Source organism: Oncorhynchus tshawytscha, unplaced genomic scaffold, assembly GCF_018296145.1.
Source record: "Oncorhynchus tshawytscha isolate Ot180627B unplaced genomic scaffold, Otsh_v2.0 Un_contig_1952_pilon_pilon, whole genome shotgun sequence".
NCBI lineage: Eukaryota > Metazoa > Chordata > Actinopteri > Salmoniformes > Salmonidae > Oncorhynchus > Oncorhynchus tshawytscha.
This window is the reverse complement of record NW_024609807.1, coordinates 430,001-442,500: the sequence shown is the minus strand read 5'-3', so window position 1 is coordinate 442,500 and position 12,500 is coordinate 430,001. Positions and strand designations below refer to the sequence as shown.

The 12,500-nt window shown below is 48.3% G+C and overlaps 1 protein-coding gene and 1 long non-coding RNA gene across 10 annotated transcripts in view; one reads left to right on the top strand and one right to left on the bottom strand.

Moving 5' to 3' along the window:
• LOC112242229 (ELKS/Rab6-interacting/CAST family member 1) overlaps positions 1–12,500 on the bottom strand; it is a 238,353-nt gene that overhangs the window by 163,288 nt on the left and 62,565 nt on the right. The gene's annotated exons all lie outside the window — the stretch shown is intronic.
• LOC121845966 overlaps positions 11,984–12,500 on the top strand; it is a 545-nt gene continuing 28 nt past the window's right edge. The window contains exons 1-3 of the long non-coding RNA XR_006082938.1: positions 11,984–12,093; positions 12,316–12,445; positions 12,492–12,500. The exon at positions 12,492–12,500 is cut by the window's right edge and continues 28 nt beyond it. This is a non-coding gene — a long non-coding RNA (uncharacterized LOC121845966). The remainder of the gene's footprint in view (positions 12,094–12,315; positions 12,446–12,491) is intronic.

Sequence of the window (12,500 nt, the reverse complement as noted above, 5' to 3'; positions counted from 1 at the left end):
TACCTCTCTATGACTGTAATATGTTGTTGTTACATTTCAAATCAAATCAAATCAAAATCAAATCAAATCGAATCAAATCAAATTTCCTCTCTATGACTGTAAAATCATGTTGATACCTTACCTCTATGACTAATATCATGTTGATACATTACCTCTATGACTGTAATATCATGTTGATACATTACCTCTCTATGACTGTAATATCATGTTGTTATATTACCTCTCTATGACTGTAATATCATGTTGATACATTACCTCTCTATGACTGCAATATGTTGTTGTTACATTACCTCTCTATGACTGCAATATGTTGTTGTTACATTACCTCTCTATGACTGCAATATGTTGTTGTTACATTACCTCTCTATGACTGTAATATGTTGTTGTTACATTACCTCTCTATGACTGTAATATGTTGTTGTTACAGTACAGATATCAACACCTGCATTGACACTGTGCATCTCTGAGACATGAACATCCTACAAGACACACTGGACCATCCACTGCACACAACTACCCACTACACCACACACTGGACACAACTACCCACTACACCACACACTGGACACAACTACCCACTACACCACACACTGGACACAACTACCCACTACACCACACACTGGACACAACTACCCACTACACCACACACTGGACACAACTACCCACTACACCACACACTGGACACAACTACCCACTACACCACACACTGGACACAACTACCCACTACACCACACACTGGACCAGCCACTGCATTTGTAGTGTGTAGTGTGTAGTGTGTAGTGTGTAGTGTGTAGTGTGTAGTGTGTAGTGTGTACTGTGTAGTGTGCACTGTGTACTGTGTAGTGTGCACTGTGTACTGTGTAGTGTGTAGTGTGTACTGTGTAGTGTGTAGTGTGTAGTGTGTACTGTGTAGTGTGTACTGCATACAGCGTACGGCCAATGTGATTTGCTGATTCTGCTGTCTATATTGGCATGTTGCTGCTCTCAGGAACAGAGGTCTTGTGTAGCAGATGAGGAAGGACAGAAGGGTTTGAACCAGCGACTGCAGTTAAACACTGAGTTCACTGCATGTGCCATAGAGAAAGACACCTCTGGGCTCCATTTAAATGACAGGGATTGATCCGGGCTGTAGTGTAGTAGGCTGCCGGTCCAGTAGCAGGATATTCCCCCTGGATTACACCACCACCTAATCTGTCCCTCAGACAACAGCACATAGCAGACACTAACAATCAGAAGGCTAATGAGCCATGGGAGGGGATTAGGCCTGGATGCTGCTGGTCTGACCTGCGTCCTGTTTGTTACAAACTGAGATGTTAACAATCCTATCTACTATACAAGTCTTAATAATGAAACCACCACGGATAATTCCAGTTGTTAAACCTATTCTAATTATTCAAAAGGATATAGGGGTGGCAGGGCAGCAGGGTAGCCTAGTGGGGCGGCAGGGTAGCCTAGTGGGGCGGCAGGGTAGCCTAGTGGGGCGGCAGGGTAGCCTAGTGGGGCGGCAGGGTAGCCTAGTGGTTAGAGCGTTGGACTAGTAACCGGAAGGTTGCAAGTACAAATCTGTCGTTCTGCCCCTGAACAAGGCAGTTAACCCAAAATAAGAATTTGTTCTTAATCTGACTAGCCTAGTTAAATAAAGGTAAAATAAAAAATAAAATAAATAGCAGAAAGGTGTGTTTGATCCACATGGGAGGCAACAGTCTGAGTCAACTTTATTGTGATCTTTCTGCTCAGTAGTAATATACCTCAGTGCTTGTGCCTATTCTGCCCAGAGTCTATGTACTGGCAGCTTTACCTGTACACTTCCTGTCTACAATTCAGCACTGCTGGAGGCAGGACCCTGAGCATGGCCAGCCACTCACAGCTCTTCCAGCTATGAGTGACAGCAAAGAGCAGCCAGCCAAAAGATGTGACATTCTCAGGCAGACAGGTAGTTCGTTATATAGATACAGATCTGAAGAACTCAGAAAACCCAAAGAAAGTAGGAATACAAGCAGGAAGCTAAACACAATAGATATTAGTTGCAGTGAGTTTGATGCATGGAAGCCAGGGTGGAAGCCGGGTGGAAGCCAGGGTGAGTTTGATGCATGGAAGCCAGGGTTAATAGATATTAGCTGCAATGAGTTTGATGCATGGAAGCCAGGGTGGAAGCCGGGGTGGAAGCCAGGGTGGAAGCTAGGGTTAATAGATAGTAGTTGCAGTGAGTTTGATGCATGGAAGCCATGTTGGAAGCTGGATGGAAGCCAGGGTGGAAGCTAAGGTTAAATAGTTGCAGTGAGTTTGAGCCAGGTTAGTTAAGCCAGGCTGGGAGCCGGGGTGGAAGCCAGGGTGAGTTTGATGCATGGAAGCCAGGGTTAATAGATATTAGCTGCAATGAGTTTGATGCATGGAAGCCAGGGTGGAAGCCGGGGTGGAAGCCAGGGTGGAAGCCAGGGTTAATAGATATTAGCTGCAATGAGTTTGATGCATGGAAGCCAGGGTGGCAGCAAAGGTAAATTAGTTGCAGTAAGTTTGATGCATGGAAGCCAGGGCTGAAGCCGGGGTGGAAGCCAGAGTGGAAGCCGGGTGGAAGCCGGAGTGGAAGCCAGGGTGGAAGCCAGAGTGGAAGCCAGAGTGGAAGCCAGGGTGGAAGCCAGGGTGGAAGCCAGGGTGGAAGCCAGGGTGGAAGCCAGGGTGGAAGCCAGAGTGGAAGCCAGGGTGGAAGCCAGGGTGGAAGCCAGGGTGGAAGCCAGGGTGGAAGCCAGGCCAGGGTGGAAGCCAGAGTGGAAGCCAGGGTGGAAGCCAGGGTGGAAGCCAGAGTGGAAGCCAGAGTGGAAGCCAGAGTGGAAGCCAGAGTGGAAGCCAGAGTGGAAGCCAGGGTGGAAGCCAGAGTGGAAGCCAGAGTGGAAGCCAGGGTTAAGGTTCACTGTGTCACCGCTCTGTCAACAGAGTCTGAGGAAGGGAGGACAGACAAAATGACTCTCCTCTCTCAGCATGTGTTCTGAATCTCAGTCTAAATAACCACTTCACAGGAAACACACACACACACACACACACACACACACACACACACACACACACACACACACACACACACCCTCTGCTCATTCTCCTACATACACACACACACACACACATGCTCATTCTCCTACATACACACACATGAACGCAATGACACAATGCACACACACACACACACACACACACACACACACACATGGCCCTCTGCTCATTCTCCTACATACACACACATGAACGCAATGACACAATGCACACACACACGCACACACACACACACACACACACACACACATGGGCCCTCTGCTCATTCTCCTACATACACACACATGAACGCAATGACACAATGCACACACACACACACACACACACACACACACACATGGCCCTCTGCTCATTCTCCTACATACACACACATGAACGCAATGACACACACACACACACACACACACACACACACACACACACACACACACATGGCCCTCTGCTCATTCTCCTACATACACACACATGAACGCAGTGACACAATGCACACACACACACACACACAGTCCCCTCAGGGCAGCATAGGCTCTTGCCAGATCAATCATCCCCCACATGGAATGTGTTCAGGAGGAATGTCAGACCACAGACGAGTAACAGACAGGAAGATATTAGAAGCTGAAGTAGTTTTCAGAAAGAGAGAATCCACCGGGAAATTAATCTGGGTGCACACACACACACACACACACACACACACACACACACACACACACACACACACAAACAAAAACTCACACACACAGTGGCCTCATGGTAAGAGGAGAGACTAAATTAGACTTCAGGATGATAGAGAATTTTTGCATATGTGACCTCTGACCCCTATTGCACTTCCTCATTCCAGAGGGGCCACAAATGATAGACAGAGAGACACACACACACACAGGAACAGATACACACACACAAACACAGAGACCACACACACAGACAGTGGTAGGGTAGTGGTCACAGGAAAATTAGGCAGGCGTGAGCAACCCTCCTGGGTATACCTTAAACCTGGGAGAGACCAACCCTCCTGGGTATACCTTAGACCTGGGAGAGACCAACCCTCTTGGGTATACCTTAGACCTGGGAGGGCCCAACCCTCCTGGGTATACCTTAGACCTGGGAGGGCCCAACCCTCCTGGGTATACCTTAGACCTGGGAGGGCCCAACCCTCCTGGGTATACCTTAGACCTGGGAGGGCCCAACCCTCCTGGGTATACCTTAGACCTGGGAGGGCCCAACCCTCCTGGGTATACCTTAGACCTGGGAGGGCCCAACCCTCCTGGGTATACCTTAGACCTGGGAGGGGCCAACCCTTAGACCTGGGAGAGGCCAACCTTCCTCCTGCAGAGCTACTGGGGGTGCAGGCTTTTGCTCCAGCCCTACTAGAAACCCAGCTCTAGCTAGCACTAACAGAGAAGTGCTGACACAGACAGACAGACAGACAGACAGACAGACAGACAGACAGACAGACAGACAGACAGACAGACAGACAGACAGACAGACAGACACAGACAGACAGACAGACAGACAGACAGACAGACAGACAGACAGACAGACAGACAGACAGAGCAGACAGACAGACAGACAGACCCTACAGACAGAACAGACTCTACAGACAGACAGACAGACAGACAGACAGACAGACAGACAGACAGACAGACAGACAGACAGACAGACCAGACAGACAGACAGACAGACAGACAGACAGACAGACAGACAGACAGACAGACAGACAGACAGACAGACAGACCAGACCAGACAGACAGACAGACAGACAGACAGACAGACAGACAGACAGACAGACACAGACAGACAGACAGACAGACAGACAGACAGACAGACAGACAGACAGACAGACAGACAGACAGACAGACAGACAGACAGACAGACAGACAGACAGACAGACAGACAGACAGACAGACAGACAGACAGACAGACAGACAGACAGACAGCTCTACTTGCTTTACTCTGCTAGGTTTTACATAACCATCACATTATACAACTAGACTCAATGACATAACAGAATAAGATGAGTTTTAATAGAGAAAGAACCTTGTTGGGTCAAAGAGAGAGGCTGTTTGCATGCTTCAGTATCAATGCTAGAGACACACTTCCTCACTGAGTGTGTAACGCCTGAACACAAGGTCAAAGGTTATCTGAGAGGAACTGTATGGGAAGCATTCTTCACCCTCCCCCTCAATCTCTCCTCCTCCATCTCTCCTCCTCCATCTCTCCTCCTCCATCTCTCTATCCATCCATCTCTCTATCCATCCATCTCTCCTCCTCCATCTCTCCTCCTCCATCTCTCTATCCATCCATCTCTCCTCCTCCATCTCTCTATCCATCCATCCTCCTCCTCCATCCATCCATCTCTCCTCCATCCATCTCTCTATCCATCCATCTCTCCTCCTCCATCTCTCTCCTCCATCTCTCTATCCATCCATCTCTCCTCCTCCATCTCTCCTCCTCCATCCATCTCTCCTCCTCCATCTCTCCTCCTCCATCTCATCCATCTATCCATCTCTCCTCCTCCATCTCTCCTCATCTCTCCTCCATCCATCTCTATCCATCCATCTCTCTCCATCCTCCATCTCTCCTCCTCCATCTCTCCTCCTCCATCTCTCTCTCCTCCTCCATCTCTCTCCTCCATCTCTCCTCCTCCATCTCTCTATCCATCCATCTCTCCTCCTCCATCTCTCTATCCTCCATCTCATCTCTCCTCCTCCATCTCTCCTCCTCCATCTCTCCTCCTCCATCTCTCCTCCTCCATCTCTCCTCCATCCATCTCTCCTCCTCCATCTCTCCTCCTCCATCTCTCTATCCATCCATCTCTCCTCCTCCATCTCTCTCTCCATCCATCTCTCCTCCTCCATCTCTCCTATCCATCCATCTCTCCTCCTCCATCTCTCCTCCATCCATCTCCTCTCCATCTCCCCCATCTCTCCTCTCCTCCTCCATCTCTCCCATCCTCCATCTCTCCTCCTCCATCTCTCCTCCATCCATCTCTCCTCCTCCATCTCTCCTCCTCCTCCATCCATCTCTATCCATCCATCTCTCCTCCTCCATCTCTCTCCATCCATCTCTCCATCTCTCCTCCTCCATCTCTCCTCCTCCATCTCTCCTCCTCCATCTCTCCTCCTCCATCTCTCCTCCTCCATCTCTCCTCCATCATCTCTCTCTCCTCCATCTCTCCTCCTCCATCTCTCCTCCTCCATCTCTCCTCCTCCATCTCTCCTCCTCCATCTCTCCTCCATCCATCTCTCCTCCTCCATCTCTCTATCCATCAATCTCTCCTCCATCTCTCCTCCTCCATCTCTCTCCATCCATCCATCCATCTCTCCTCCTCCATCTCTCCTCCTCCATCTCTCCTCCTCCATCTCTCCTCCTCCATCTCTCTCCATCCTCCATCTCTCCTCCTCCATCTCTCCTCCTCCATCTCTCCTCCATCCATCTCTCCTCCTCCATCTCTCTCCTCCATCCATCTCTCCTCCTCCATCTCTCCTCCTCCATCTCTCCTCCTCCATCTCTCCTCCTCCATCTCTCCTCCTCCATCCATCTCTCTCCTCCTCCATCTCTCCTCCTCCATCTCTCTATCCATCCATCTCTCCTCCTCCATCTCTCCTCCTCCATCTCTCCTCCTCCATCTCTCTATCCATCCATCTCTCCTCCTCCATCTCTCCTCCTCCATCTCTCCTCCTCCATCTCTCCTCCTCCATCTCTCCTCCTCCATCTCTCCTCCTCCATCTCTCCTCCTCCATCTCTCCTCCATCCATCTCTCCCATCCATCTCTCCTCCTCCATCTCTCCTCCTCCATCTCTCTATCCATCCATCTCTCCTCCTCCATCTCTCCTCCTCCATCTCATCCTCTCCTCCTCCATCTCTCCTCCTCCATCTCTCCTCCTCCATCTCTCCTCCTCCATCTCTCCTCCCTCCATCTCTCCTCCTCCATCTCTCCTCCTCCATCTCTCCTCCTCCATCTCTCCTCCTCCATCTCTCCTCCTCCATCTCTCCTCCTCCATCTCTCCTCCTCCATCTCTCCTCCTCCATCTCTCCTCCTCCATCTCTCCTCCATCCATCTCTCCTCCTCCATCTCTCTATCCATCCATCTCTCCTCCTCCATCTCTCCTCCATCCATCTCTCCTCCATCCATCTCTCCTCCTCCATCTCTCCTCCTCCATCTCTCCTCCTCCATCCATCCATCTCTCCTCCTCCATCCTCCATCTCCATCTCTCTCCTCCATCCATCCATCTCTCCTCCTCCATCTCTCCTCCATCCATCTCTCCTCCTCCATCTCTCTCCTCCATCCATCTCTCCTCCTCCATCTCTCCTCCTCCATCTCTCCTCCTCCATCTCTCCTCCTCCATCCATCCATCTCTCCTCCTCCATCTCTCCTCCTCCATCTCTCTCCATCCATCTCTCCTCCTCCATCTCTATCCATCCATCTCTCCTCCTCCATCTCTCCTCCTCCATTCTCCTCCATCCTTTCTCTCTATCCTCCATCTCTCCTCCTCCATCTCTCCTCCTCCATCCATCCATCCATCTCCTCCTCCATCTCTCCTATCCATCCATCTCTCTCCTCCTCCATCCTCTCCTCCATCTCTCTATCCATCCATCTCTCCTCCTCCATCTCTCTATCCATCCATCTCTCCTCCTCCATCTCTCTAGCCTCCATCTCTCCTCCTCCATCTCTCCATCCATCCATCTCTCTAGCCTATCCATCCATCCATCCTATCCATCCATCTCTCCTCCATCTCTCCTATCCATCAACTATCCATCCATCTCTCCTCCATCCATCCATCTCTCCTCCTCCATCTCTCTAGCCTATCCATCTCTCCTCCTCCATCTCTCCATCCTCCATCTCTCCCATCCATCCTCCTCCTCCATCTCTCCTCCTCCATCCATCCTCCTATCCTCCTCCATCTCTCCTCCTCCATCTCTCCTATCCATCAACTCCTCCTCAACTCCTATCCATCAACTCCCATCCTATCCAACTCCTATCCATCTCTCCTCCTCCATCTCTCCTCCTCCATCTCTCCTCCTCCATCTCTCCTCCTCCATCTCTCCTCCTCCATCTCTCTATCCATCCATCTCTTCCTTCCTTCCTTTCTCTTTCTTTGTTGCTGTTGTGTGTTTGTGAGGGATATGCATGAGGAGCCCAGGGAAAACAACTAGCCTATCCATCAACTAGCCTATCCATCAACTAGCCTATCCATCAACTAGCCTATCCATCAACTAGCCTATCCATCAACTAGCCTATCCATCAACTAGCCTATCCATCAACTAGCCTATCCATCAACTAGCCTATCCATCAACTAGCCTATCCATCAACTAGCCTATCCATCAACTAGCCTATCCATCAACTAGCCTATCCATCAACTAGCCTATCCATCAACTAGCCTATCCATCAACTAGCCTATCCATCAACTAGCCTATCCATCAACTAGCCTATCCATCAACTAGCCTATCCATCAACTAGCCTATCCATCAACTAGCCTATCCATCAACTAGCCTATCCATCAACTAGCCTATCCATCAACTAGCCTATCCATCAACTAGCCTATCCATCAACTATCCATCAGCCTATCCATCAACTAGCCTATCCATCAACTAGCCTATCCATCAACTAGCCTATCCATCAACTAGCCTATCCATCAACTAGCCTATCCATCAACTAGCCTATCCATCAACTAGCCTATCCATCAACTATCCAGCCTATCCATCAACTAGCCTATCCATCAACTAGCCTATCCATCAACTAGCCTATCCATCAACTAGCCTATCCATCAACTAGCCTATCCATCAACTAGCCTATCCATCAACTAGCCTATCAACTAGCCTATCAACTCAGCCTATCCATCAACTAGCCTATCCATCAACTAGCCTATCCATCAACTAGCCTATCCATCAACTAGCCTATCCATCAACTAGCCTATCCATCAACTAGCCTATCCATCAACTAGCCTATCCATCAACTAGCCTATCCATCAACTAGCCTATCCATCAACTAGCCTATCCATCAACTAGCCTATCCATCAACTAGCCTATCCATCAACTAGCCTATCCATCAACTAGCCTATCCATCAACTAGCCTATCCATCAACTAGCCTATCCATCAACTAGCCTATCCATCAACCTATCCAGCCTATCCATCAACTAGCCTATCCATCAACTAGCCTATCCATCAACTAGCCTATCCAACCCCCAACTAGCCTATCCATCACACACACAGCCACATCCACACACACACACACACACACACACACACACACACACACACACACACACACACACACCCTCTACCTCCATTATGAATAAATCATTACCAAGGCATTAATAAATTGATTTGTCCTGTTGCTGCTGCTCTGTCCTGAACACGACAGATAGAAGACTGGATGAGGTGACATCGGGGACCTTCAGAGTTCAGTTCTCTCACCAAAACCTTGTTGTGACAGCCATGGAATTAGAATGATCTCCGTGTCATTCTATGCTGATGGCGACATCAAAATAACTACTAACGCTGAAGTCTGAGCCTCGATCTACCTTGTGCGCTCTTAAAAACATTCACTCCACATCAAAATGCTCCGGAGTTGTGTTACATTGTGTTCCTCCCCACTCCTCATTAATGGAGGCAGTTTAAAGACTAAATGATCTGAGTTGTGTTACATTCTGTTCCTCCCCACTCCTCAGTTTAAAGACTAAATGATCTGAGTTGTGTTACATTCTGTTCCTCCCCACTCCTCAGTTTAAAGACTAAATGATCTGAGTTGTGTTACATTCTGTTCCTCCCCACTCCTCAGTTTAAAGACTAAATGATCTGAGTTGTGTTACATTCTGTTCCTCCCCACTCCTCATTAATGGAGGCAGTTTAAAGTCAAAATGGAAGAAAATCTCAAACATTTGGTATATTACAACGAACATCTCTATCCCCCCTCCTTCTCCCCACTTTCTCTCCCCCGCTCTATACCTCCTCTCTCCCTCTCTATACCTCCTCTCTCTCTCTCTTGGGGAAGATAACATGGACCAATAACATGAACATCTCTATCCCCCTCCTTCTCCCCACTTTCTCTCTCCCGCTCTATACCTCCTCTCTCCCTCTCTATACCTCCTCTCCCCTCTCTATACCTCCTCTCCCCCTCTCTATACCTCCTCTCCCCCTCTCTCTCTCTCTATACCTCCTCTCCCCCTCCTCTATACCTCCTCTCCCCCTCTCTATACCTCCTCTCTCCCTCTCTATACCTCCTCTCTTGGGGAAGATACCTCCTCTCCCCCTCTCTATACCTCCTCTCCCCCTCTCTATACCTCCTCTCCCCCTCTCTATACCTCCTCTCTCCCTCTCTATACCTCCTCTCCCCCTCTCTATACCTCCTCTCCCCCTCTCTATACCTCCTCTCTCCCTCTCTCTCCTATACCTCTCTCCCTCTCTCTCCTCCTCTCTCCTCCTCTCTATACCTCCTCTCCCCCCCCCTCTCTATACCTCCTCTCCCCCTCTCTATACCTCCTCTCTCCCTCTCTATACCTCCTCTCTCCCTCTCTATACCTCCTCTCTCCCTCTCTATACCTCCTCTCTCCCTCTCTATACCTCCTCTCTCCCTCTCTATACCTCCTCTCCCCTCTCTATACCTCCTCTCCCCCTCTCTATACCTCCTCTCTCCCCTCTCTATACCTCCTCTCCCCCTCTCTATACCTCCTCTCTCCCTCTCTCTCGCTCTCTATACCTCCTCTCCCCCTCTCTATACCTCCTCTCCCCCTCTCTATACCTCCTCTCCCCCTCTCTATACATCCTCTCTCCCCTCTCTCGCTCTCTATACCTCCTCTCCCCCCTCTCTATACCTCCTCTCCCCCCTCTCTATACCTCCTCTCTCCCTCTCTATACCTCCTCTCCCCCTCTCTATACCTCCTCTCTATACCTCCTCTCCCCCTACTCTATACCCCTCCTATCCTCCCCCCCTCTCTATACCTCCTCTCCCCCTCTCTATACCTCCTCTCTCCCTCTCTCTCTTCTCTTGGGGAAGATAACATGGACCAATGAACATCTCTATCCCCCTCCTTCTCCCCACTTTCTCTCCCCCTCTCTATACCTCCTCTCTCCCTCTCTCTCTTGGGGAAGATAACATGGACCAATGAACATCTCTATCCCCCTCCTTCTCCCCACTTTCTCTCCCCCTCTCTATACCTCCTCTCCCCTCTCTCTCTTGGGGAAGATAACATGGACCAATGAACATCTCTATCCCCCTCCTTCTCCTTTCCCCCCTCTCTACTCTCTCTCTCCCTCCTCTCTCCCTCTCTCTCTTGGGGAAGATAACATGGACCAACGAACATCTCTATCCCCCTCCTTCTCCCCACTTTCTCTCCCCCTCTCTATACCTCCTCTCCCCCCACACTGCTCTGATCAATAACATTTACAGACTTCTGATTAAAAATCCACGTCTACTGGTACTGTAGACTAATAATTAGATACTGGTACTGTAGACTAATAATTAGATACTGGTACTGTAGACTAATAATTAGATACTGGTACTGTAGACTAATAATTAGATACTGGTACTGTAGACTAATAATTAGATACTGGTACTGTAGACTAATAATTAGATACTGGTACTGTAGACTAATAATTAGATACTGGTACTGTAGACTAGGTCAATAATTAGATACCGGTACTGTAGACTAATAATTAGATACTGGTACTGTAGACTAGGTCAATAATTAGATACTGATAGACTGATACTGTACTGTAGACTAGGTCAATAATTAGATACTGGTACTGTAATACTATACTGGTACTGTAGACTAGGTCAATAATTAGATACTGGTACTGTAGACTAATAATTAGATACCGGTACTGTAGACTAGGTCAATAATTAGATACTGGTACTGTAGACTAGGTCAATAATTAGATACCGGTACTGTAGACTAGGTCAATAATTAGATACTGGTACTGTAGACTAAATAATTAGATACCGGTACTGTAGACTAGGTCAATAATTAGATACTGGTACTGTAGACTAGGTCAATAATTAGATACCGTGTATTGTAGACTAATAATTGGACACTGGTACTGTAGACTAGGTCAATAATTAGATACTGGTAGACTAGGTCAATAATTAGATACTGGTACTGTAGACTAGGTCAATAATTAGATACCGTGTATTGTAGACTAGGTCAATAATTAGATACCGGTATTGTAGACTAGGTCAATAATTAGATACTGGTACTGTAGACTAGGTCAATAATTAGATACCGTGTATTGTAGACTAGGTCAATAATTAGATACCGTGTATTGTAGACTAGGTCAATAATTAGATACCGTGTACTGTAGACTAGGTCAATAATTAGATACTGGTACTGTAGACTAGGTCAATAATTAGATACCGTGTATTGTAGACTAGGTCAATAATTAGATACCGGTACTGTAGACTAGGTCAATAATTAGATACTGTAGACTAGGTCAATAATTAGTAGACTAGGTCAATAAT